The 26,430-nt window shown below is 42.1% G+C and overlaps 1 protein-coding gene across 1 annotated transcript in view; it reads left to right on the forward strand.

Moving 5' to 3' along the window:
* C17H1orf21 (chromosome 17 C1orf21 homolog) overlaps positions 1-26,430 on the forward strand; it is a 223,820-nt gene that overhangs the window by 939 nt on the left and 196,451 nt on the right. The window lies entirely within an intron of this gene.

Raw genomic sequence — 26,430 nt, forward strand, 5'->3', positions numbered from 1 at the left:
GAGGCAGCACAGGGTGCTTGGGTATTGTACACGGAGAAGATCTCACTCCCCTCTGCAGGCAGTTCGCGAAGTGCGGCCGCCAGGGCTGCCTTTGCTCTGCTGCTAATGTCCTTCCCAATCATCCACCCTGCCTCCTCCCGCCACGGAGGGATCCCCCCCTCCCTTAGTGTTTGTGTGAGAGAAGTCCCTGGGCTTAAGGGCTCTCATCTCCCATTCATTCCTCTTCTAAAGCTCTGAATTGGCTCAGGCACCAGGGTCACATTTGAGGAGGCTTTCTTTTGCTCCAGGAGTTACATGGTCAAAGATAAAAATACCCCAAAAACATGCCTTAATCGTGAGTGATGACAAATACAGTTGGGGATAGTAGTGGTTTGTTTCAGGAGGAAACCTACCTCCCTATGAGGTATCTTCCATCGCATGTGGGTTAGGAAATTTGTTTTAAAATAGATGGTGCTTATGTTGTGTGTGGCTGGAAGAGAGCCATAATAAGTTCAGCTATTGGAGTAACTCTGAAAGTGATACACCCTGATCATCCAGAACCTTGGTTGGACACACACATGCTCTGACTCAGACGTTGGGAGGGGGGCTGACGCACCATAGATTGCATGAAACACTTTTTTTTTTTTTTTTTTTTAAAGGAAACAGTATGGACTGTTTGGGGAAGTGGCATGTTCATTACACAGAGAGATGTTATGAAAACCTCTCTATTCAAAGGGGTAGACTCACCTTTCACCTAATAATAACCTTTTAGTTTAGTAGAGTTGGAATGTACCAAGGTAGAAGAAAATCATGGGTAGTGTGGGTCTGGGCTATTTAGCTCTTCTGGGGGTGGTGGTGGGGGTGGGGAGAAGATGATGTTTTTGAAGGGTTTTTCAGTCCAAGATGCTCAGTTTGGGGGGTCCCCCCCCTTTTTCATACTTCTAGAGCGCAAGGGTAGGACCAATAGAACATGTTGTGTGTTGGCTCTCTGGAAATACAGTTGAACAGACATAGAAATTAATTTAGACACGATCAGCTATTTTTGTTTTACCCCTTGTGAAGTGGGAAGTGTTGGTGATAGGACATCTGAGTGTATTTAACTGCATTAAACCATTACTGGGACCAGCACTTATTCGCTGAACACAAAATGCAGCATTGAAATGTCACCTCCCCTCAGGTTTCCAGCTAGGCAAACACGGTTCAGAGAACAGTTCTGGAGAGCCACTGGGCAAAGCAGCAAAACCCAGCAAACTTAGCTCTTGGATGAGCCAATGCCCTAGGAGAAGTGGGGCTCCTCTGGTCAGGCTTATCTCCCTTGGATCATAGTTCCCCAGAAAAATGGCCTTGGTTGGTGTGGAGGTCTTTTATCCATCGTTAAAAGTTCATCCTGGAAGAACCCTGAGGTTCTAGCCTCCCTCTGCAGCACTGACTCATTTTAACTCTTTGGAGAGAACTGATAATTTTGTTTTCTTGGATAGTAATTTATCTGTCACCCCTTTCTCCTTGTCTCATTTTGTCATCTCATGTGGATTTTTGGGAATTAATAGGCCACTGTTTGAAGTGGTTGGAGCTTCTTGAAGAATCACAGGATGCAAATCAAGAGCTTGGTCGTTAATTGGTACTACTTGCTGTGCCTGATTAAAAATCCTACCAAGGAGGAAGGTGGTTTGCCCGATTATGAGTATCTCTCCAGGCAGATGGTGCCTCAGCATTGTGTGGAATTGTCCATCAGGCGAGCCTTGACTGTTACATTTCTAGTGGCTTGCTCCAGGCTCTTCCCGGCCAGCCCCCTTTCTACTGGTTGTTTTCTCACACAGAGTGAGACAGCCCAGATTGAGAGAGGGAGTGTCATGGCAATTCCCGGGAGGTCAGGAGAGGCAGGAGAGGGCAGGGGCTCGATCACGTGGGGGTGGTGGAGGGATCCTAAGTGTGATAAGTAGCCCCAGCTTCCCTTGAACTTATCAGTACCACTTGGTGCTACCTGAGGCACACACAAGTGCATTTTGGGCCATTTTATGATACTCCTTTGGAATGTCAGAAGTTCCAAAGCATGGGAGAAGTAAATGTGGTGATTAATTAAGTTCTTGTTAAAACACGAAAAGCAGATTGCACTAGGCTAGTATAACATATTGCTTAGACCACGGAGAAGGCAGGGATAGGGCCTGTCTGCAGGGGGAATTGCAACATTGAAACTATTTTAGAAATTGGGGACAGTTGTGACTTTAAGAGCTCATAATTCAAGGGCTTATCTAAAGTGGCATGCAAATTACACATATACATATTTTTAAAGTAGGCAATTATTTAGCTTGCCTATCTCAGTTCTGAAGTTTAATTTTACAAGTTACAGTTGCAACAAGAAACAACTTGACATGCTGTGGTTATGCAATCATGACAAGAGTAGTTGGATGTAAGCTGGGCTAGGAAGAACACAGAAATGATCACCCAACAACATCCTCCGTCAGCAGGCATTAAAAAGGTCCTTGACTTTTTTTATTTTTTGCAATGAAATGTGTTCCTGGAAAATGTATTTCCTGGGTTGTAGGCCAGGCACAGAATGTAAAGACTGCCTTCTGTCTCCACTTGTGGAAAGGGGAGGTAGCTCTCCTCCAATCTACGATAGAAACTGAGAAGATGAATTGGCCAGGCGACTAGAAGGCAAGCGGTTTGGGTCATCTTTGCAAGCCCTGCAGAAGCCCACACACTACCTTGTACTTGGAAGTTACTCAGTGAGCGAGTGAATTGAATTGAATTAACCTAATTAGTTAAGGTCTGTAATGTGTCAGAAAAAAAACTCCTTGGAAATACATTAGCTACGGACTTCCATTTCAGTAAGTCAGTACCATAGCTTATTAAGAGCTCCATATTCTGCCTGGGATAAGGTTGTTTGTTTTTTAAAAGACTTTATTTATTTGACACAGAGAGAGAGATCACAAGTAGGCAGAGAGGCAGGCGGACAGAGAGGGGGAAGCAGGCTCTCTGCTGAGCAGGGAGCCCGATGCAGGACTTGATCCCAGGAGCCTGAGATCATGACCTGAGCCGAAAGCAGAGGCTTAATTAACCCACTGAGCCACCCAGGCGCGAGGGTTGGATAGCATTTTTAATTGTTGAAGAATACTGGGCAGTCAAGTAAACATACGAGGCGTAACGTCCCCTGAAATTACTGGAATTTCTACCTGGGGGAATCTTGATTGGGATTATATGTAGTATCCGTCTTTGACGAGTATTTCTTCACTCATGAGTGTTGATTTATGACTTTGGTCTTTATCTTTTTAGTCCAGGGGGTTCCGTGAGTAACGATTCCTCATATGGGTACGGCACTTTATGGTTTCCAGAGAACTCATGTCCCTCGTCTTACTGAACTTGGTGCTGCAGCCCTAGCACTCGGGTGTCCCATGCTGGAATCCCAGAATGTGCCTGGATCAAGGAGTCGGAGAGAGGGCCCTGGGGAGGTTCAGGTAGCCCCAGCTCTTGGTTTATTAGGTTTTCCCAAGGGAGGCAGTAATCGATAGTCACGGCTACTCCCTCTAAAATCACTTAATATGGGGAGAGTGGAGACCGATCTCATGCAGGGAGCTCACCAGGCTCCTGGCGTTCCCGTGGCTCTGCCCCTATATCCGTTCTCTCTCTCCAGGCTGTTTTTAACTTTATTCCTTTGCCAAATGTCCCTTTCACCCTCTAGTCCTTCCTGGAGCTTTAACGTGGCTTTCTGTCCCACAGATTCTCACCCATAGAGCCTCCTGCTTCTTACCCCTCCACCTTACTTTTGCCGGCAGGACTTGGGTATTTTATGTTTGAATAATCTTGTCCAATATTTAACCTCCTCTCCAGGCCCACTTTCTCCTTGACTCCGCCCACCTCCCTGGTCAAGTATAGCCTTCTGGGTTCTGGGGAACTTCTTCCTTCTGCCCTCAGGGCCCCTATACCTTGCCCTACTTTGCCCCACACCCCCCTTATTACTCCCACCCACTTCTTTCCGTCAAACCTTTAGATCTTCTAGCACGTACCTGCCTGTGCCTGTTTCACAGACTCCTGCTACTTAGCAGATGCATTTATAGCAATCATGAGTTCAAGTCCACATGCTTTGTGCCTTGTAGAAAAATGGGATTAGAGCACCTGTGAGTTTAGGGATCTTCTTTGCCTTTGTTTTCACTTTGGACTTCCCTGTATTTTGGATTTTTTAAGGTCCTTAAGGCATGTAGTGACAGCTGAAGTACTCTGCTTCTTCACTTAGCTGTTACATCCTGTGTTGGATAATAAAGGAACATCTCCATGATTATTGTTATTTTTAAAGATTTGGACAATAAATCTTGAAAAGCATTTCAGAGATTTTTGTAATGGCACCATTGAAAGGCTTTGCCTTATGCCAAAATCTACTAATGACAGAAATAGAATGGCTTATTTAATGCCATCTTCATTACCTTACTTTTTTTCTCCTTTGGTTAAATAAATATTACTGTAAGTTGAACCAAATTTTTTCCCTCATTTGTTATGGTTTTACTGCTCTCCATGAAAACGTTATAAGCCTACAGGACCTATTAATGCCAAGTAAGAATTCTTTAGCTAATATTATTAGCTTGTTAGCTAATAGGACCTAATTTTGCCCTGTAAGTTTGTAGCCTAGGTCAGCCCCATCAGTAGAGAGTCAGTGGGAGAAAAAGTATTAATGGGGACAACTGGAAAAACATATCCTATTGACTCATTATATACATACTTGGGTTGGTCTTTTTATAAAATTGTACTTCACAAGTAGATCCAGCGCTAGTTATGCAATATCCTGAGTGCTCCCGGGCTTTTGGAAGAAGGTGCTTTAAAGCAGAGCAGAGCAAATGGTTTTTAAGTAAGAATTCCCTTTCTTTGATGGGACTATGCTTTATTTGAGCGCAGTGGATAGCATAGTAGTTCTGGTTCGTTGGCAGACCCCTTATTAGGACACCTCACTTGGTGACTTCAGGTTTTCCCCAGCTGAGCTGGACAGGGAAGAGGTCATGAGAAGTTTAGTCTTCTCTGGAGTGTGGGGATCTTTTTTATACCAATCATCACAGCTGCTGGTGTGTATCATAGCCATTCCTGAATGCCTCTCCCCAACCCCAGGTTGACAAGGAAGGTCTGTGTGTGGTTGTTTACAGCACAGAGGAACCCCTCTGTTGACACGACGATTTCTGTCCCGCGAAGATTGAAAGGCCAGGTGTGGCGTAAGGAGAGCCGCAGCCTGCCGGGCGGTGTTTTACAGAGAACTTTTCAAAGACACAGATAGTTGATACATGCCAAGGGGTGACTTCAGCAGTTCTATGGGAAAGTCCTGCCAGAAGCAGTTTACCTAAAATAATTTTGTAACCGTTCCTGCAGTTAGAAGGTTATTCAGGAAGAAGCAACGTATATCTCATTTTATGTCCCAGAAAGATAGGATTACTATTTTGATGAAGGAGATGAGAATCCAGGAACTTCTTCGAGTCCCTTAATATTTGCTGAGAATTCAGATGTCCTGGTTTCTGTGCCAGGAATCTATGGCAGTCTAGACACAGCAACAAAATAAACCTCGCGCTTGTCCTTGGTGGCTTCCCTAGCACCCACCCCTGCCCTGCCTGGGGATCTCAGGTCTCAGTTCGGATCTTGTCTCTCACCCTTTTCTTTCTTAATTTTCTTTTCTTTTTTAAAGATTTTTATTTATTTATTTGACAGAGTTAGAGACACAGCCAGACAGGGAACACAAGCAGGGGGAGTGGGAGAAGAAGACGCAGGCTTCCCGCTCAGCAGGGAGCCTGATGCGGGTCTCGATCCCAGGACCCTGGGATCATGACCTGAGCCAAAGGCTGACCCTTTTCCCACCAACCGTGAGAGTGGCTCCTCCCTTGCCATCCCTGAATGCCTGTAACTCTTACGTGATGTTTATTTCTTTCACTATTAGTTTTGATTTTCAGTTATGTACTTTTTATAGCCCCAGCAAATGATAAGATCTTCCTTCATGCCCCGGGGGCGGGGTGGTGATGGTGTATTATGCTGAGTAAGTGGCTCTTGGTTGGTTGACAGCTAGTCAGGGGTCTGACGCTTAAAGTTTTTCTCTGTGAAGACCTTGCTCCCATTTAAAACTCTCTTTAACCAAATGAGGAAGTACTGTGTGGGATGAGAAAAGATAATGGGAATTTTAAAATTCCTTTGTTGGGCCAAGATTAAGGCATCTAATCTTTCTTACTCACTCAGATAATCTGTTAAACAAACATTTACTTTTGTTGATGACACTTTGTGTCATCTCGGTGCCTGGCACTGAGAGATGTTGGAGAGACAGATAAAAAGGCCTGGCCTTGCCCTTGTGGGCTTCTCAGGCAAGGGAGTGAATTGACAGGCAAACACATGATGTGTGGTAAATGACGCTGCTTTGGGAGTTGAGGGAAGAAAGAAGTCAGTTTTCTGGAGAGTAGGCTGACCGTGCAGCCTGGTTTCCCTGGGACAGCCCTGGTCTGTGCCTCGTGTTCAGCAGGTCTTAATACCACCCCCTTGGCCCTCAGAAGTCTCCCAGTTTGGGAAATAAATTATGTGATTCCCTGAAATAAAGAAGCCCTAGAAGGCTTCACAGGGGAAGAGGTGTTTGGGATGACAGTAGCTACGCAGGAGTCCTCTGGGGGCATTATTTATATTTCTAAAAGTATTGGGAGGCGGCTAAGGTTGTCTTTCCAAGTTATTTTTCTCACGCGACTGTGGATTCATAGACTAGTTCACACACTGGTGGTTGGGGATCAAGGAGTTTAGGGACAAAGGGAAGATGAAGGTGGGCATTTCAGGCGGCGGATGCCCATGTGGTGTGGGTCCTGATGGCTGGAGCTTACACACGTGCCGAAACCCAGTGGGAGATGAGGCTGAGGAGCCACACAAGGCTTGGCGGTAAGCAGTCTGGAGTTACTGCTCCAAATACAAGCAGGCAGAGACACTGAAAGAGTGTAATCAGGGGAGAGACGTTGTTTGCATGACAGACAGACAGTTCCTTTCAAGGGTGGGTAAGGGGCTGGAGGAGAACAGAGACGGGAGTCAGAGCAAGGGAACTCGGGTCCTGACTGGCTGAGAGCTGGTGGGGACTGAATTAGTGCCGGAACATGGGGAAGACCGACATGCAGGAAAGGAATTTAGGAAGCAGGATGTGTGGGGCTCAGTGAGACCGGAGGGCAAAGAAAGGGGTAAAGGATAACTGAAGAATTGGGGAGGGATTAGTCTGTCTTTCACTGAGATGAGGAATCCACGCATCGGGAGGGAAGGGAGGGAAGTGTGTTGAGTTTTAGGTGCTTAATTTTTTGATGGAGCTACACTGAAATTCTGGTCTAGGTTTCAGAAGAGAGATTTGGGGCAGAATTACTGGTTTGATCTCAGCATTCCTTGGGGACTTGTTCCTTAACCTCCGTGGTGAGGTTAGATCCCTCTTTTCTCTCTTCCAGCTACACCGTACACCTTGTCTGTACGTACTTACTACTCTTACAGTTGCAAATTTATTTTTTGTGATTCTTCAACTACTGATTGATGACCCACCTCTACCCCCCAACTGTAAGGTCCATGAGGGTAGGACTCTTTCTGTTTTTAATTCTCTTGTATCTCCACGACAGCTACTGCACAGCTGGGGCCTAGCCTGTATTTGGTGAGCAAGTGAATGGGTTGAATGAATGAATGAGAATTTTTGTAAACTTGGTCGTTGAAGCTGTGTGGTTTGGCGCGAGATTGCCCAGGGAGAGTAAGCACAAGAAAACTGAGCAGTGAGTTCCAGGCAGCACCGACATTTAGGGCTGTGGATGGAAAAGGGACGGTGAAAGAGAAGGAACGGTACAGGCCCTCAGAGAGGCCGGGCAGCCGGGCAGCGAGGCCCGGTGTCCTGGAAGCAGGGAGGGTGGGGCACGAATCAGCCTTGTGGTCAGCATGGCCCAGCAAAGAAATAAAATAATATTGAAGAGTGTTTCTCAGAATTTGTAAATCTGTTATTAAATAGAAGTGGAGCTATTTACCCTACAGGAGATCTCATGATGCGGCTACTTAGCACCGTAGTGTTCTGTTAGCTGGTGCTGCCTGCCAAGTTCGATGTTCTCTCACTGGGAGTTTGACATGTTGGGATTCTGAGGTTTGCTTCAGATGATTTACACCAGCATCTGATGTCATAAAAATGACATATTTGAGGTCATATTTTGGGAGGACGGTGAACTAGTGCAGTGTCAAATCCCTGTGGATTTACAAGCGTGCGTATTGACTTAAGGGGGTTGGGATACTAGAGTGTGTACTTGCTCCCAGATGAGGAACCATGAACAGTAAAGACACGTGAAGCTGTGACACTGTGACAGAGGATGGCTCACTGTCTGATTCTAGAAGCCATGAGTAGCAGTGCCATCAAAGCCTTGTCTTGTGAAAAAGAGACTCTTACTACAGAGTATTTTTACGTGTTTTCAGTCTCCACTGAGATTCAGGGTCGGGGTGGGGGAGGCATATTAATGCACTGGAACGAAGGAGGGCTTTGCAGTCAGCACATTTCATCCCAGTTCTACCACCTTTTGTCTCTAGCTTCCTGATCTTGAACAACAGTGGTCATAATTAATGGTAAGAATAATGAAACCCAACTCGTTTTGTGTCACTTACTCTGTGCCTGGGCACTGTGCTAAGTACATTACATGAATTACCTTCTTAATGCTTGCAGCAGCCTTATGGGGAACCTCCTACCATTACCTCTACTTATTGATAAAGAACAACTGAGGCTAAGGGTCTTTAGGACCTTGACCAAGGTTTTGTAGCCCTCAAGTGGTGGTGCCAAGACTGGAACCCAAGCTCTCTGAAAGTCAGACCTTTAATTATCAGCGCTTGGCCAGTTCTGTTTTCTCCATACTCCTCTCCCCTTCCTGCCACATGCACCTGTTCCTTTCCCCTCCCCTACTGGTTCTTTCTGAAGCAAATCACAGACAACACGTCATCTTATCCGTGCATTCTAGGTTATGTTTCTAAATGATAGGACTTTTTTTCTTTTAGGATAATCACAATATTATTATCATGCCTAAAAAATTTTTAACAATAATTCTTTAATATCAGATATCCAATCAGAAAGCAAGTTTTCCTGATTGGTCCATAACTGTTTCTGATGATTAATTTGTTACATTCAGGATTCAAACAGTTTTCACACCTGAAAGATGCATCTGTCCTCATTTATAGAAAACTGTTTTTCCCTCTTTTGCTTCTTTCCTGACAGTTTATTTATTGAAGAAACAAGGATTTTTCTGTGGGATTTCCCGCATTCTATAGTTTGCTGATGGCATCTTCTCTCTTGGCGTTCTTCACTATTTCTGTTTCTCGTGTTTCCTGTAAGCCGGTAGTTTGATCTCCACTGGAAGCTCGGTCAGACAGTTTGGCAAGAGTCCATCATACGAAGTGTTATGTACCTTCTCTGACAACACGTCAGGAGGCACATGCGCCTTCTTGTTTCTTCTTTTCTGAGGTTTAGTCTGATCAGTGGATTTAGGTGTCGTCAGCTCCGTCTTTCCTTATAAAGTTTCCTCCGGGTCCTTCCAAAACCACTGATGGTCATTGCTTAGATACAGTGTTTCGGTAAGGCTTGTACAAGGATGATATTCCGCCATCCGTCCTGCATTTGTTAGCTGGAGTTTTACTATCAAGAAGAAGTGAACCACATCAGTATAGCTTATATAGGAAAATTAGTGCTTGGTGTTATTCTCTCTTCTTAAATCATACTCAGAATAATGTGTTGATTTTCTAGCATCTTCCAAAAAAAGACTAAAGAGGTTGGGTTTTTTCTTTCTTTCTTTTTTAGTATTCTGAACTTGTGGATTTTAACAGATTATATGTGTTTCAATCCCTTGCAGTTACTTCTTTCAAAGCTCTAATTATCTTTGGCGTGTGGAAGACTCTTTAAGTTGGCTTCTGAATCCTCTTGACAGGACTGTAGTGGTCTTTGATGGTATTTTTACTTTCTTGTATACAAGATATTTCAGACTTACCTAGTACTTCTACTGCAGATCATTTTTAGTGGTGAGTGGTATTTAGAGACCATAGTCCAGGTGTTAGGAGTTCTCATTGTCTCTGGGCTGGTCATTGCTCGATGGACAGGGTTTGGAAAATACACCTATGTATGTAGGTATGTAGGCACGTGTTTGTGTATGTGTGTGTATATGTGATCTATGTGACATATGCTCTCTATTTGATGTATGCAAACATCTTCATTTCCTTCCTCTTAGAGAAAAAGGTAGAATATTATAGTTCTGCACCTTGTATTTTGCATTTAACACTATTTTTCACTGATCACTCTGGAGCTATATAAAGTTTTTCATTGTTTTTTACAACTCCAGAGACTCCAGTTATATAAACATACCACTTTATAAATAGTGTATAAAGTGTATAAATATACACTTTATTCCTTTGGCTGTGTGGTTGTTCCCAGTCTTTTGCTCTTACATCATAGTGGGAATGATTGTTTTTGTTGGTGGAGGTTTATTTGCGAATCAAACATAAAACCTAGACTAAAACATTATTTTTCCTTAACTGAATGGACAGGTGAATGGGCAGTGCTGGCAGTTTTTTTTCCCCAGATTATCATTTGTCTTTTGTCTCTGATTCTGGTTTTCTTTTAGTTTGAATTTTTATTTTTAAAGTTCTTATTTAAGTAATCTACACCCAAGATGGGGCTCGCACTCATGACCCTGAGATTGAGTCACATGCTCTTCTGACTGAGTCAGCCAGGTACCCCAGATTATGGTTTTTTAAAATATAAACTTTTTTAAAAATGTAGTCAGTTTTTTTTTTTTTTTAATTAGTCTTTCTTTTTTTGCCTCTTGGTTTTGAATCATGGTGCAGAAATTTTCTTCTAGATCATACAGCAGCACCATCCAGTAGAAACCACATATGTAAACTTTTAATAGCCACATTAAAAAGAGTGAAAAGAAACAGGTGAAATTGAATTTAGTAATAAATTTTCTTTAATCTATCAAAATATTATCACTTCAATAAGTAATCAGTAGTTTTAAATTAACGAGATATTTTGCATTCTTTTTCCATGCTCAGTTTTCAAGAACTGATGTGTATTTTACACTAGAGCACATTTCAATTTGGTCATGAAATTTTCATAATAAATACTTGATCTGCATTTAGACTTCATAAAATTTGCTGTTGAAAAAGTAAATTCACATAACCAGGTTGTTCCAAGTATACATGAAAGCTTTCCAATAACTGAGTTAAATATTTTAAAATTTCAACCTAAGTTAATGAAAATAAATTAAAACTGCCAATTTAGTTCCTCAGGCACACTTAACTACGCTTCAAGTGCTTAGTAGCCATGTGTGGATAATGACTACCCTTTTGGACTGTTACAGAGAATCACCTATATTTTCTTTTAGTGCTTGTGTGGTTTTATCACTGACATTTAGGTCCATGACCCATTTGGAATTTATTTTGTCATATGGGGAAATAGATCCAATTTTCTCTTTTTCCACATGGCTACCTAGATGTCACAAACCACTTATGAAAGCTCTCATCTCTTCCCCACTGATTTGAGATGTGCCCCTGTCGTACATTTAATTTCCATAAGTATTTAATTGGCTGTCTTTCTGCATTTTCTATTCTGTTCTCTACTGTTTTAATTATAGAGGTGGTCTGATATGTTTTAATATTAAAACCACGATGAGCTACCGTTTCATACCTACCAGGTTGGTAAATGTCTGTCAGCGTCAAGCACTGGACAAGGATATAGAGCAGAGGGAATATGCGTATGAGTCTGGTGGCAGTAGAAACTGGTGTAACAGTTTTGGAAAGAAGTTTGGAATTCCCTGTGAAATGGTCCCCTGACCCTCTTAGTCTTCAGGGTAGCAGAGCAAATTCTTACAAGCCTGGAGTGGGAGCAGTTTTGTCTTATAACTTGATAACTTGTCATTCTGACAAGCATATGTATACATATATACGTGTGTGTGTGTGTGTGTGTGTGTGTATGGTTGCAAGTATGGTTGTGAAGAGCACAGTCTCAGAAACTCTTACACATCTGTAGGAGTGCTTACAATGAAATACTGAAATAGGCCTATTCACAGTATGTTGAGAAGAGAAACTGTGATACATTTATAATAAACAGCGGCGAGGATAACCTGCAACATGCTTATCAGCAGGGATCAATCTCATAAGCATAATGTTGAGTGGAAAAGCAAGATAGAAGAATAAGATTCCATTGAATTGATTCCATTTCTGTAAAATTCTAAAGAATGCTAAACTAAAGCCACAACATTGTTTAAGGATTGACTCATATATGGCAAGATTAGAAAAAGAACGTGTGGACCAGTAACATAAACTGCAGGAGAATAGTGATTACTTCTGGGGGTGAAGGGTAGGGTGTGGTTAGGAATGGCTACATCTGGAACTTCAGTGGTGTGTTTGATGTTCTACAGGTATGGACGTAGAGATGTTCGTTTCGCTTTTATACATTGAATTGCACGTGTTATGTGATTATTTCATAACAGAAGAGAAGGGAAAACAACAACAAAAGTCCAGACCCAGGAATAGGCTCGATTACTCAGAACTCAAGTAATTAAATTTATGCTTGAGAAAGACTTCTGTTAAATATGGAACACTGGGCTTCATTTGTTTCTTATTTAGGGACGATGACTTTTTTTTTTTTTTTTTCAAGACACTTAGTTTTAGTGTCTGGGTCAGGCAGCAAGAAATACGTTGTGTGGTGTACACACACGGGTGACTGTTACCTCACCAGGCACAACAACATACAGAGTCCTAGGTTCTTTGACATGTAAGTGATTTTTTGTAACCATTTATGCACGATATCCTCATGGCCAATTCTAAACTTTATTCAGAGGGAGATGATTTTTGAAGGGACAACATCATAAATGGGAGATGTTTGGTACGCACATGCGGTATGCCAGATGTAGTGTGTCCAGGAATTCACTTAGCCTTGGTCACGGTCCTGTGAGAATTACACATGGGCTTTGTGTTACTGATGAATAAACTGATACTCAGAGAGGTTAAGCCACACAGGAAATGACGTGATGTCACCAAGCCAGTGGGAAATACGTGACGGGGTTTCCACGAAGGTTTTTCTGGCCCCAGATCCAACATTCCCAACTTCTATTCCAGAGTATCTTTTTAAGAACTTCAGGTGCTAATATATCCTTGTGCTCAATGGCAGCCCATCCCAGAAACTTGGTATTTTTACCCTTAAAATTTCAGAGAGGAAATCCTTGAATCTTTTGTGATGGTTCTTTACAATGTCAACGTGAAATTTTAACATCAGTTCGAGTCTTCTCTCTCCTGCTATGATGTGTGCTTTCAGAGACTTGGTGGCCTTAAGGATTCAACTAGGCAATGAGATACCTCACAGGGTTGGTTACTGTTTGTTTTCTGATTTGAAGCCTCTCCTAGTTTTCCATTCTTAAGATTAGCCTGAACCCCCTCAAACCTGTCTTGACTATGCCTGTGCAAAACTTTTGTAGCTGATCTTCCCTTCTGGCATTGAGATTATATCTATCTATTTCGCCAACTTTTCAGAATTTTTAAAACCTTTTTTTCCTCCCTTATTCTTCAAGGATTACTTTATGTATCCCAAAGTGTGATGTCAGCAAATGGAACTCATTCCCTTGCCATTTTTTTAAAATTAGAGATTTATTTATTTATTTATTTGAGAGGGAGAGAGAGAGAGAGAGAGAGAGCAAGCATGATTGGGAGGGACAGAGGGAGAGAGAATCCTTAGCAGACTCTACGCTGAGTGGAGAGCCCCATGAGGGACTTGATCCCACGACCCTGACATCATGACCTGATGATGAAACTGAGAAGCGCTCAACTGCCTGTGCCACCCAGCTGCGCCCCGCCCCTCCCCCCGGCCGTCATCTTTTATCTGAGTAGTTATTTGACAGTGGTTTGATCAGAGCCAGCACCAATACTTACCATCATGCTTTGAAGTGTGCGTTCAAAATCCCGCCATTGCTACATCCTCTTCTCTCCGCTGGTATTTTCATGAGATGGCACAGCCGAAGTAGGGGTAGGGTGGGAAGGAGCATTCCCATAAACATTTGGTTGCCAGGGCACCTGGTTTACTCCGGAATTGTGACTTCCCAGAGTGAAGCCGATTTTATAGCAGAGCCACTTGGCATCTCTGTGCAGTAGCACCTTCCTTCTTAGGTTCGTGTGCCTTCAGCTTTGGAGCCGACTGAAGCTCCTGAGGCTGCTGGTTTCTTTCTGTGGGGGCTGTTACACCTGTCTCAAGGGGGAGTTTGTGGCAAAAAACTTTTTTTTCTACTCAAAATCAGAAGGTCAGTTTAAAGTGAAGATGGCGAATCCCCAGGTCGTCTTGTGACCTGTGGATGTGTGCGTGTGTGTGTTTTCAAGCCCACGAGGATTGTTTTTATAACACCAAAGCTATCTTTATATCTCCCTTCTATTTTCATTATATTTGAGTCTGTACCAAGTTTGCTTTAGGTTCTAATGTCAAGAAAATATTTCCCCTTCATATAATCTCGAATGAGAGTTTAAGGATGCTGTGTGAAGATAAAATCCCTTGCGAGTGTTTTGATTTTTCACTCTTTATTCTAATACCTAAGACTAACCCATGCTTCAGAGGAACCGGATAGAACTAAAAACCTCCCATGATTAGCAAGGAGGTAACATGAGTACATCCAGCAATGAAATGCATGTCAAATTCATTTTTGTTTTCTATTACTTGTTTAGATCTTATAATAATGATTTCGGGGGTTCTTCTTTGGGATGTCTGGCGTTTTTGCCATAAACATCTCTGTTGCAAGCCACTTCACTGCAAACATTTTCACCAAATAATTAATTGGCTATAAGTCAATTTTGCTGTAAAAGATAAAAGTCACACACAAAAAAGGAGGAACGTTCATTAAAAAAAAGGACATAATGAAACATGAAAAATAAGTGACAAACGTACGTAAAAAGACTTGATTGCCAATACAGTATGTTTGTATACATTTAAGATGTATGGTATTGATTCATTGACAAAACTGTGCAAATAACTGATGTTTTGTTTTGTACTTAAGCCCTGTCTTCAGAGTCTTTTGTTCATAGCCTTATACTTTTTTGTTGGGTGGTTGGTTGGTTGATCTCCTCATTCGACATCATACTCGTTCTTTTTTGCTAATATTTCTTTCTTCATTCAAAGACATATCTGCTAACAAATACTAGAATGTATGTTTGTAAATGAGCTCTTGTTGTATATTGTGGTGAAAACCTACACTGTTGTTCGTTCTTGGCATCTTGTCACGGGTCTGTTGATAGAAGTTCCAAGGTTCCACGGGAAATGTGTGTTCAAGACTCTCTGTGCCTCTGTCTAGAGGATTGTGAGGGTTAAAATTTATATGATATAAAACAGGATTATTGCATCAGTGGAGAAATGAAACTAAACTGTCAGCCAGTTGATGAAACCAACAGACTGTCAAACCACACTGTCAGCAAGTTATTATTATTTTTTTAAATCTTATATGCAGAATTGCCTTATGGCCAGTTGGTTATGTGGCAAAGCACATCAAAGATGCTTACAGCCACACTACTAGAACCCTTCTTTGGATCTTAGATGTCTTCTATCACGGAGGTGGTATTAGAGTGGGCGTGAGAGGTCATGTCATCGGAAGGAAAAAGAAGCTCTCGGATGATCAAGTGTTGTGCATTGGAAAATAACATTTGTACTAGAAAGCGTGGCAGGTTATTTGTTAAGTGGCATAGAGGATCAGAATTCTGAGGGAAATGCAGTTCCGCTCAGTTAGGTTGGCACTGCATGTCTTCTCTGTGCAGGTAACCTTGTAATCTACAGAAATGCATTCAGACTCTGTTTCCCAGATGGCTCCTTGAAAGGGCTACTGAGGAAGGGCCTGAACTTCCCTCTGTTGCGGTGGGCTTTAGTGAGCCAGCTTCATGCATGTGAAAGTAAGGGGAGGGGGAAGGGGATGTTTTTTCCCTTCGCACACCACGTCCCGCCTCCCTTTCTCTGTGAAATTGAGTCTTTGATGTGGCACTGTGACTATAATATTTTATATGTCCAAAATGAGTGAGAAAAATTAAATAGGTGCCTGAGTGGTATTTCCCATAATTGAATGAATATGCAACTACATTTGGTAACATTTAATATGAAAAACTCAGAAAAATCTCTCAGGTGAGATTTTCTTTCTAAGCTAAACAGAACTTTCCCCATGGGCTCCATCCTGTGCTTTGCCACCTTCCCTTAGCACAGCATGTGCGTCTATTAAACACACGCGTGCACGGTACTTCAGAAATCCACAAATACTGTTTTCCCTCCGAAGTAAATAAAATACACCAGTTTGGAATATTTTGACAGCTCTTACATGTCTCTTACCTGCATAAGCATAACGGCTTTTTTCTTTTTTCCTTTTTTTTTTTAGATCGTTAAGGAGGGACGGGGGCATTTAAGAAAATGTACCAGGCCTCTAGCAAATCATTTGTGGCTCTTGTGATGCCAGATGAACATTATGTTTGACATGAGTGTTTATCTTTTTTTTTTTTTTTTAAATCAGTTGTAAAAAAGTCTAAATTAAAAAGTTGCATATCTTCATTGCACGGATAGTCACGGTAAGGTCATGAGGAAGTCATGGTGAAGAAGACCCAGGGTCTGGTTTTTGCGTTGCATGGACATAGGGATTCCAACGCAGATGTGCTTGTGGGTGTCAGACAGAGAAGGGAGCCATGACCTTCCATAGAACTTAGGGATTAGAAACCATCAGGTGATCTGGGAGATGTCTGAGTTCTCATTGGCGCTAACCTTGTTACCTGAGATGGTCAACACACGAAAGAGCGGCAGCTGGAAAATTAATAACTCAATGATAATGATGCTGAGACAGGGCAGATAAGAATGAGAAAAGTGTCCTAAATAGAAACTGTAGCAATTCAGTATTTCCTTGGGGAGTAGGTAGATGACTCAGTGCCCTCGGTAATACGTCAAAGTTGTTCTATCAAAACTGGAAAGCGTGTGTTAATATTGTAACATCGCAGTGGGCAATGGCTTATTTTTGCGGGTGGTAGTGTATTTGCAAGTCAAACATAGAGCCCGAACTGAAACGTTACTTTTCATTAACTAGATGGACAGCTGAATGAACGGAGGAGGCGAGTAAATTTATTCTGCAACAGCAGCCCAGGGTGTGGAGGGTTTGTGCTTATTGGCAAACCCTGCCTCCCAAGGGACTGACTTCTGTGTCTCAGCAGCGGCACCCGTTCTATCCAGGAGAAAACACTGCTCTACTGGATTTTTTTATTGCTTTGATTTTTTTTTTTTTTTTAAATTCATCGTTTAGTATTTTGACTCCCGTATCAACAAACGGTTATGATTTGGATCATTTGCTAGGGCCTGGAGCTTTGCTAAATTGAGCTATAAGTCAAAATGTTTATAATCGAGGAGGAATTTTTATCTGTGTTAGGTATTTGTAAGGAATAAAGAATCCCTGATAAGCACTTAGAAACAGGAATAGTCACTGAGCCACTAAACAGATAGAATGTGAAGACTTATCCCCCTGCAGGCTTTCCCATCCTTTGGGGATAGTCTGACCTTTGAAAAAGCTGTTGTAAGCCTCGTCAAGTTTCACCACCTTTTCTCTAGCATCCCAATCTGATGAAGCCTCATGAATAAGAAAAATGGCAAATGAGGGTCCTTTTATTTAGTTCTGACAAAGCTCCATCAGAAAATTTTAGAACAAAGTCTGTGTCTTCATCGCACAGCTATCCTCACAGTGACCTAATGGGTTTGGGTATCAGCATCCTTTCTGTACTAGACCAGCAAGAGCTATTTCAGCTGAGAAAGTGAAATATGGAGAGCTTCTAACATTTCTGTCTTCTGTTCAGCCCTTTGGGTTTGTTCCTTTTTTTCTTTTCTTTTTGTTTTTTTCCCATTCTTACTCGATTTTCAAAGAAAGTTTTCTTCAGCGTGTTCTGTAGTGTGGGGATGACCTCCGGCCAGCAGTTGGCTAACCTGTTGGCTTGTAGTTTCTCTTCTGTCCAGGTGAGTTTCGGTGGAGGGGCCAGAAATCTGCTCTGTTTGTGTTTTTCAGTGAGTAGGTTCTTGTGCTGGAATGGATTCTGATCTTCAGCCTTTGTAGAAGGAAATCACCTCACCGTGTTGGGGAGGAAGTAAATGAAATGAGGTAGTAATGGAATGTAAGTGGGGTGTGGGGTGTGGGCTTTCGATGGTAAGTGGGAGGACCGCAGGTGGGGTGTCACATATCCCCCTTACCTGGTGTCCTACTGGAATACAGGGCTTCCTAATGGATCTTGGCAAAATAAAAGAAAAAGAAGAAGAAGAAAGTGATCTGGGCGCCTGGATGGCTCAGTGGGTTAAAGCCTCTGCCTTTGACTCGGGTCGTGATCTCAGGGTCTTGGGATCAAGCCCCACATCGGGCTCTCTCCTCAGCAGGGAGCCTGCTTCCCCCTGTCTCTCTGCCTGCCTCTCTGCCTACTTGTGATCTCTGTCTGTCAAACAAATAAATAAAATCTTAAAAAAAAAAAAAAAGAGAGAGAAGAAGAAAGTGATTTTCACCAAAGTAACCTAACTCTCTTGGTCATGAATTAATAGTTCTTTATGGACCACCAATGACTAACTCCTTGTGGGGCGAGGTCTTTGGTCCACATGGCCTGGCCTTTCTTTATAGCTCTCTGTCTGCCAGGCACACTGCCTGGTTCGTGGCAGGCCTCCACAGATCATACGGAATTGAATTAAATGTTATGGTGACTCCAGGGGCTCTGGGTATTCATTGTTTCATTTCCCTTCTCTGCGGGTTGCTGAGTAATATCTTACCGTTCTAAGCTACAGTCTCAGTTGGCTTGGCTCTTATTGATGCCCTTTCTCAAGTAGCACTGCAGAGTCGCTACCACGGAAAAGAATCAAAACATTTATATAAATTTGTGTAATGTCAGGGAAAGACATAGAGCAGAATAGGGATAAAGGATGAAGAATTGGCAAACTTATGAGAAGTAAAAGTGATAGACTATGGAGAAGAAAGGGTAGGGACAGTAGGGAATTTATTTTTCCATTGTAATAGAAATGAGTCTGTTCTTAAATTTTAAAATAATATCTAATAAATATGCAACAAGACTCTTCTTTTTAAAGGATTTATTGTGGGGCGCCTGAGTGGCTCAGGTTAAGCATCTGTCTCTGGCTCAGGTCATGATCCTGGGGTTCTAGGATGGAGCCCTGCATCGGGCTCCCTTCTCAGCTGGGAGTCTGCTTCTCCCTCTACCCTTCCCCCTAATGGTGCTCTCACTCTCTCTCTCTCAAATACATAAAATCTTAAAAAAAGGGGGGGGGCACCTGGGTGGCTCAGTAGGTTAAAGCCTCTGCCTTCAGCTCAGGTCATGATCTCAGGGTCCTGGGATCGAGCCCCTCATTGGGCTCTCTGCTCAGCAGGGAGCCTGCTTCCCCCTCCCCTCTGCCTGTCTCTCTGCCTACTTGTGATCTCTGTCTATCAAATAAATAAATATAATATTTTTAAAAAAGGGGGGGGGTTTGTTGTTCTGGCAGGCAAAGGCAAAGAAAAGAACTACAGTAGTTAAAAGATCTATGAGTAGTTTGCTAATCTAGGACATATGGCTCTGAAAGCAATGTCCTCATAATTATACCTGTGTCTGGATAGGTAAAGATGTTTCAGAAAGTCAGAATTTGTCTTGGGAGGAAGAGTTATGCTGAGACCAAAGATGTTTTTTAGGTGTGTGTCTTGGATTTCATACTCTAATCATAATTTTTGAACATGTTGAATGATTTTGATCAAATATGTAACAGCACAAGAAATATCTTAGGTTCAGCCTTTGGTTTGGTGGGCAGTGTTGAAACAGTAAGGAAAGCCAGTTCATTTCCAGTGTATTTCTGTATATTGAAATGAATTACAACAAATTTTATGTGGATGAAGGTAGCTAATGGTATATGACAGTATTGAGTGAGAACTTGTGGTCAGTTTTCAGATTTCCTTCCACTATATACTGTGGACTCATTTTATGTGATGTAATAAAAGTTAATTTGCCAAAATATATTTTCCTCCTAAATCTCTGTATCAATTAGAGTTTTTTCTCTCAGGCAATTCTAAAATCTTATAATACGGATGAAATAGTTCTAATTTAGAGAAAATGCCCTATTGAAATGTCTCTGTATTTTATTGCCAGTGTGTTTTCTTGTTTTGTTTTGTTTTTGTTTTTGTTTCTTAGAGAGGGAGAGAAAGGGGTGAGGGGGAGGGAGCAGAGGGAGATGGAAAGAGAAAACCCCTAGCAGGCTTCACACCCAGTTCGGGGCTGGATCTCACGACCCTGATCTGAGCTGAAATCAAGAGTCAGATGCCTAACCGACTGAGCCACCCTCGTATGCTGCCAATGTTTTTTTTGGTTTCAGTAAACATGGAGACTTAAACATGAATGCATGTGGCTTACAGGAAAGTTTATGATCAAATGCCAGAATCAGTGAGGTCCTATCTACTTTTTTGATTTTGGCATTAAGCAGGCTTGGAAAACTTGCTGTCTTCTCCAGGCTCTAAAAGGGCTTTTCTGCAGATGGACTAGGGAATATTACTCCCTTATTCATGATTCCAAAATAAGAATATTTATCTATATTTTGCAGTAAAGTGTGGCTGCTGGGCAACTACCATGCTACTTTCAAATTAGGGTGTGGTAAGTTCAGTGCTATCTCTTCTTCTTTTTTTTTTTTTTTTAACATTTTATTTGTTTTTTTGACAAAGAGAGAGACAGCAAGAGAGGGAACACAGCAGGGGGAGAAGTAGGCTTCCCACTGAGCAGGGAGCCTGATGTGGGGCTTGATCCCAGGGCTCTGGGATTATGACCTGAGCCCAAGGCAGACGCTTAATGACTGAGCCACCCAGGCACCCCAGTGCTATCTCTTCTTAAAACCAACATAGCTAAAACTTCTTGGTTATATCAATTTCTTTTTAAATGCCCACCCTGAGTTTATTATGAGAGAGTACCAGGTTCTGTATGTTATTTCTGTCATAAGCTAAAATTTGTCTTCAGTCCTCTAAGCTCGTGTCGTTGTTACAGACCTGGATGCGAGATTTGAAACTTACGTGATGCTTTCTTGGTGCCCATCACATACCTGACATTAGCTAGAGACGAGTGAATATGTAGAAACTATTTGATATGGCAGTTTATCATCGAATAAAATTTCAGAGAGAACTGGGCTATGGAGGCTTAATTTACCATCTACTCTGTCTTCCTTTATTGTGGAATACAGATGGCTTTTTAATGGGATGGACGGTGTGACAAAGATAACATCAATTGGGTGCTTTTTACATTTCTTTGTTTTTAGCTGAGTTATTTTACTCCCCTAATCCCCATTTTCCAATAATCCTGCCAGATAAGATTTTCTTAGTTAACAATGAAGCCAGGTTTAAATACCACTCAAAAGAAGACAGCACTACCATCCACTGTTAAGTGGAGAGGATGAACCCCTAGGGATTGTTAGTAAGCCAGCAGTGGGTTTTCTCATTTAAGGAATGTGTGCTTGAAGATAGAAATTATGGATTCAGGGTAATGTGGACATGTCTGCCTGCTTGGGAACATCCTGACAGGTGGTGAATATTTAGGGGAAACCTCATACAGGATAAACAATGCTTAGGTACTTATTTCTCTGTTTCTTAACCAAACACGTTAATAAAGACGAAGAAAGCAGAACAAAAGTGGCACACGGATCAAACAGATGAAACCGGAAGAGTGTTAAAATCTAGAAAGGCATTCTGTAAGTCTCTGCCTAATTATGTTAAAGGTAGTCTGAAAATCTGGCCCTGAGTTTCCCTGCAGCCATATGAGAGGAAACATTATCAATGACAAGATTCAGTTATAGGATAAAAATATATCTTTGCTTTGCACAGTGCAACTGTTGCTGCTACGCACAGAGAGAAAAATTCATATGGAGAGAAAGGGACACGGAGTGATGACAGTTCAGCTTTGCTTGGGAAAATCCAGATTTCTTCCCAAGCCTTTTCTAGAGATAATTCTGATTGATTACTGCAGGTGGGGAACCATGTAAGACATTACGTTTATACGTCTAGAGGGATTGACTCTGGAGATGCAGTCATCCTAAAACCCTGAGAGCAAGCAAAAGAAATCTAATCTCAGGGGCGCCTGGGTGGCTCAGTTGGTTGAGTGTCTGCCTTCGGCTTAGGTCATGATTCTAGGGTCCTGGGATCCAGCCCCACATCAGGCTCCCTGCTTAGCAGAGAGCCTGCTTCTCTCTCTCTTCCTCTGCCTGCTGCTCTGCTTACTTGTGCTCTCTGTCAAATAAAAAAAAGAAAATCTAATCTCAGTGGTTTTTTCCTGTTTTCTCTTTGGAGAACTTGTGTTACTGGGGTGATCCCATAGGGTCGCTATGAGTCATTTCTTGAAATTCTTCAGGCAAAGGAGTAATTGGGGCTTCACACATGTTTTAATATGTATGTATGTACATGTATGATGAAACGTATGTGAGAGAGTGTCTTAAAACACTTGTATTTGTCATCAGACTCCAGAGGTGAAGTCCATCCTCAAATCCTGATTAAGAATTATGCAGTGTAGGGGTGCCTGGGTGGCTCAGTGGGTTGAGCCTCTGCCTTTGGCTCAGGTCATGATCTCAGGGTCCTGGGATCGAGCTCCACATCGGGCTCTCTGCTCGGCAGGGAGCCTGCTTCCCCCTCTCTCTCTGCCTGCCTCTCTGCCTACTTGTGATCTCTGTCTGTCAAATAAATAAATAAAATATTTTAAAAAAAAGAATTATGCAGTGTATTTGTAGTCAGTTGTTAAATTTGAACTAAATCTCACAGAATTAATGATGATTGAAGTGTGGGAGTGAGTGGCTGCTTTGGATCAAGATAGACCTCCTGTATTAACATTTTAACGATGCCAGAGTTGACTTTTTTTTTTCATTCTAGGTTCATAAAAATGTTTGAAACGTGTGGATTATTTCTTTCTTATTTTGATGAGCTGCAGACCTTGGCTGCAAATCTCTGGAAGTAGCTCTATGGGCAGACCTGAGTATTAGTTATCAGGGAAGGAGGCCTCTGAAAAACGCTCAGTAACCCAAGGCATTGAGTTTGTAGACACGGTTGACTCTCTGATCAACCCCTTCATTACAGAGAACACGGTGGGAATCTTGGCAAGCGATGTAGGGAATGAGGTGAGAAGATGTGTCAGGTTTGCCTTTACTCCTACTGCCTTCTCTACCCTTAAAAGTACAGCCCGTGTGTATAAGTGTGTGTGGCAGGGGCATCTTCAAGTCCAAGTCTCTTTTCCTACCTTGCCTTTGCCAGAGAAGTGAGAAGGAGAGTGAAGGACGGAGGAGTCTCAAAGTCGGGGAGACGGGCCCCGGGGAGGCCCCTCTACCTCACACTTACATATCCCTGATAAAAGTCTTCTCTTGTATACATTACTATTTCTTGCTCCTTCCTTCCAGGTAAAGATGTTGGTCATGGTGTACCTGCTTGGGTGGTTATTGATAATAACCTAATACTTATGAATGCATTGAGAGATTCTGGCAATTAATTATAGGACTTGAGACCTGCAGAGTCTACTTAACTGTCTTCCTATTCCTACAAGGTCACACTGAACCCAGAAGTTAATGTTGTTCAGTAAATGCATATTGAATTAAACCATCTTTGAAACCATCTAGAAAACCATCTTTGGGCTGCTTCTGGAAGAGAGGGCAAACATGAGTCAGTGCAATGTTCACAGATCGCTGGTCATACCATGGGAATTACTGTGGCCGTGGGCCCTAACGTCTGACCCATGGGAACTTGAACTAACTGGAGGAGCCCTTCAGGTGGAAAAATTGACATTAGAAAGGTAAACCCACAGCGCCTAACCAAACCACAAATTTGATAGTAAATGTTCAAATTCCACAGTCTGTTTTTAACCGATTACATATAGTTAGCTTTATTAGGATACTAAATAAAGTATCCTAGATTGACTTGCTTTTTGTTAACTATTCTTTTGTTAGAATCTGGAGAACCCATTTGTAAGTTTATGATTTAGGAGCTGAAACTGACTTTTTTTTTTTTTTTAAGATTTTATTTATTTATTTGACAGACAGAAATCACAAGTAGGCAGAGAGGCAGGCAGAGAGAGAGAGGAGAAAGCAGGCTCCCTGCTGAGCAGAGAGCCCGATGTGGGGCTTGATCCCAGGACCCTGGGATCATGACCTGAGCCGAAGGCAGAGGCTTTAACCCACTGAGCCACCCAGGCGCCCCTAAAACTGACATTTATTGCTAGTTTATTGCCCCTTTTGGCCACTGTTTTCTTCTTACCCGTATAAAGGAAAAGCAAAGCACCTTTGTCTCCATTATTTCATTTTTCATTCTTTCAGATCATTTGTCTTGTTAGGTCAGAGGTACATTTCATGAAGATCAGTGCTTTTTAAACAGAGCACTGGTTGTTGGATTGGCCATATGTATGATTTTATACTCCTGTCTTCTTGGAACATTAATTTTTGAGATGATAAGACATACACTTCTGTGGTTCTTCCTAACCCCCCAGCCTCCAGACATGGCACTGTTCTGGGTATTGGAATGGGCATCACCATCGAGTTAAGTTGCATAAATGGTGTTCTTAATGTACTTAAAGAACACTCCCCAGGGATAAAGGAGGCATGATCCCTACTGTTGGCTTTACTACTAATTAGCAGTACAACCTTGAAAAATCATGTAACCTCTTTGGACCTATTTTCCTTATGACTTATGGCTGGGTAATGGTCTAGACAAGTTTTCAAACTTCAGTGCACATCAGAATGACCTCAGGAGCTCATTGAAATGACAGTTCATGGACTCTACCAACAGATCCTCTGTTGTGGAAGGTCTGGGATGGAGCCCAGGAATTTGCTTTTTCTTTCTTTCTTTTCTTTTTTTTTTTTTCCACATGTTCTGTTCTAGTGGACACGGACTGTGGGCCACGCTGTCAGAAACATCTGGTATAGGTCAGTGTTCTCTAAACTCTGGGAGGTGACCCATTAATCAGCCATAAAATCAACTTAGTAGACTTTTAAAGCCTTGTAAAAGTGAAACAGAAGAGAAGATATCAGAGTCATCTTGAGGGCAAAGGTGAGTAAAAAGAGAAAGCCACCATCTACATTTTTAAGGGTTTGCTAGAACAACACCCTACTTCCAGGCATTTAGAAGACTATTATGCCAGGACGCCTGGGTGGCTCAGTTGGTTAAGCAGCTGCCTTCGGCTCAGGTCATGATCCCAGTGTCCTGGGATCGAGTCCCACATGGGGCTCCTTGCTCAGCAGGGAGCCTGCTTCTCCCTCTGCCTCTGCCTGCCATTCTGTCTGCCTGTGCTCGCTCTCCCCCCCCCCCCCCGATAAAAAAAAAAAAGAAGAAGACTATTATGCCTACCTTCTGCTAGTTGACCTGAGTGTGCAGATAGGAGCTGTGGAATTCATCTTTTTCCTGGAGCACTGATTATTTTAAGAAGATGAATTGACTTGAGGTGGAAATTTTAATACTGATAGCCATTGCCACTGTCCCAGGATAGAACTGGTGATTCCGCCATGGCCAGGGAAGCTGATTCTCGATATCATAACATAGAGGAAGAAGATCCTCTCTAAGTCTTCTCGGGAATATAATAGGAAGCCCTGCTCCCTTCTACTCCCTCTACTACTCCCTTCTACTTCTACTTGAAAACAACTTGGGTAACATAAAATAATAGTCCCAGGCCAAAAAGATTGCTAAAGATAAGCTCTGTCTTCACAGCCACAAAATCATCCTCCTAAAGACATTTATTCAAGGACATCTAGATGGTTAGTCTTGGCCAACTGCACATCTCTCTCCCTTTGCTAGTATTTGCTCAATAAATATCTTTTGGCTGGATGCTCTCAAAAGCCACTTTAATTCTGAGATGTTAAATAAGACTTTTCTTTCATGCATGTGATCATTAGGTCCTTGAGGGAATCCTACATTTTAATACTTTTTCCTATCACAGTGAATGATTTAAATTTATGAGAATGATGGCGGAAAAAGGATAAGATTTTGTGAAAATTAATCAAAATGTTAAATTAGGAGGCAGTTGGCAGAATTTATTAATGTAATTTATTGTGTATACTCGTATGTGTATCTGAATGGGAAAAACTGTCTTTGGAGTAGCTTTGGTTCATTTTGTACTAATTTGAAAGATCTTGACATTGCTTAAAAACAACCAAACACCCAGAATTTCCATCACCAAACACTTATTTGAACCTTTTTTTTTTGCATTTGCCTTCAGAATTTTTAAAGTTATGATCCTCACAAGAAAACCAGTTTTATTACTTTAATGGTCACACCTCATTTTTATGAAAAACAGTATTACTCAACATGATTACCTGTATTATTTGGGAAGTTTGGGCTCTGAAGGCCTTTCAAGTGCTCCCCAGAATCAAACACATTTTCAGAGAATGATAACTTACTGTCCCTGTGCTATTGCAATGGAAGTAGCGCAGAACGAAGAGCCTCAAACGTATCCGAGCAGCCTTCTCCACCATGC

The sequence above is a fragment of the Mustela erminea genome, chromosome 17 (genome assembly GCF_009829155.1).
Source record: "Mustela erminea isolate mMusErm1 chromosome 17, mMusErm1.Pri, whole genome shotgun sequence".
Lineage (NCBI taxonomy): Eukaryota > Metazoa > Chordata > Mammalia > Carnivora > Mustelidae > Mustela > Mustela erminea.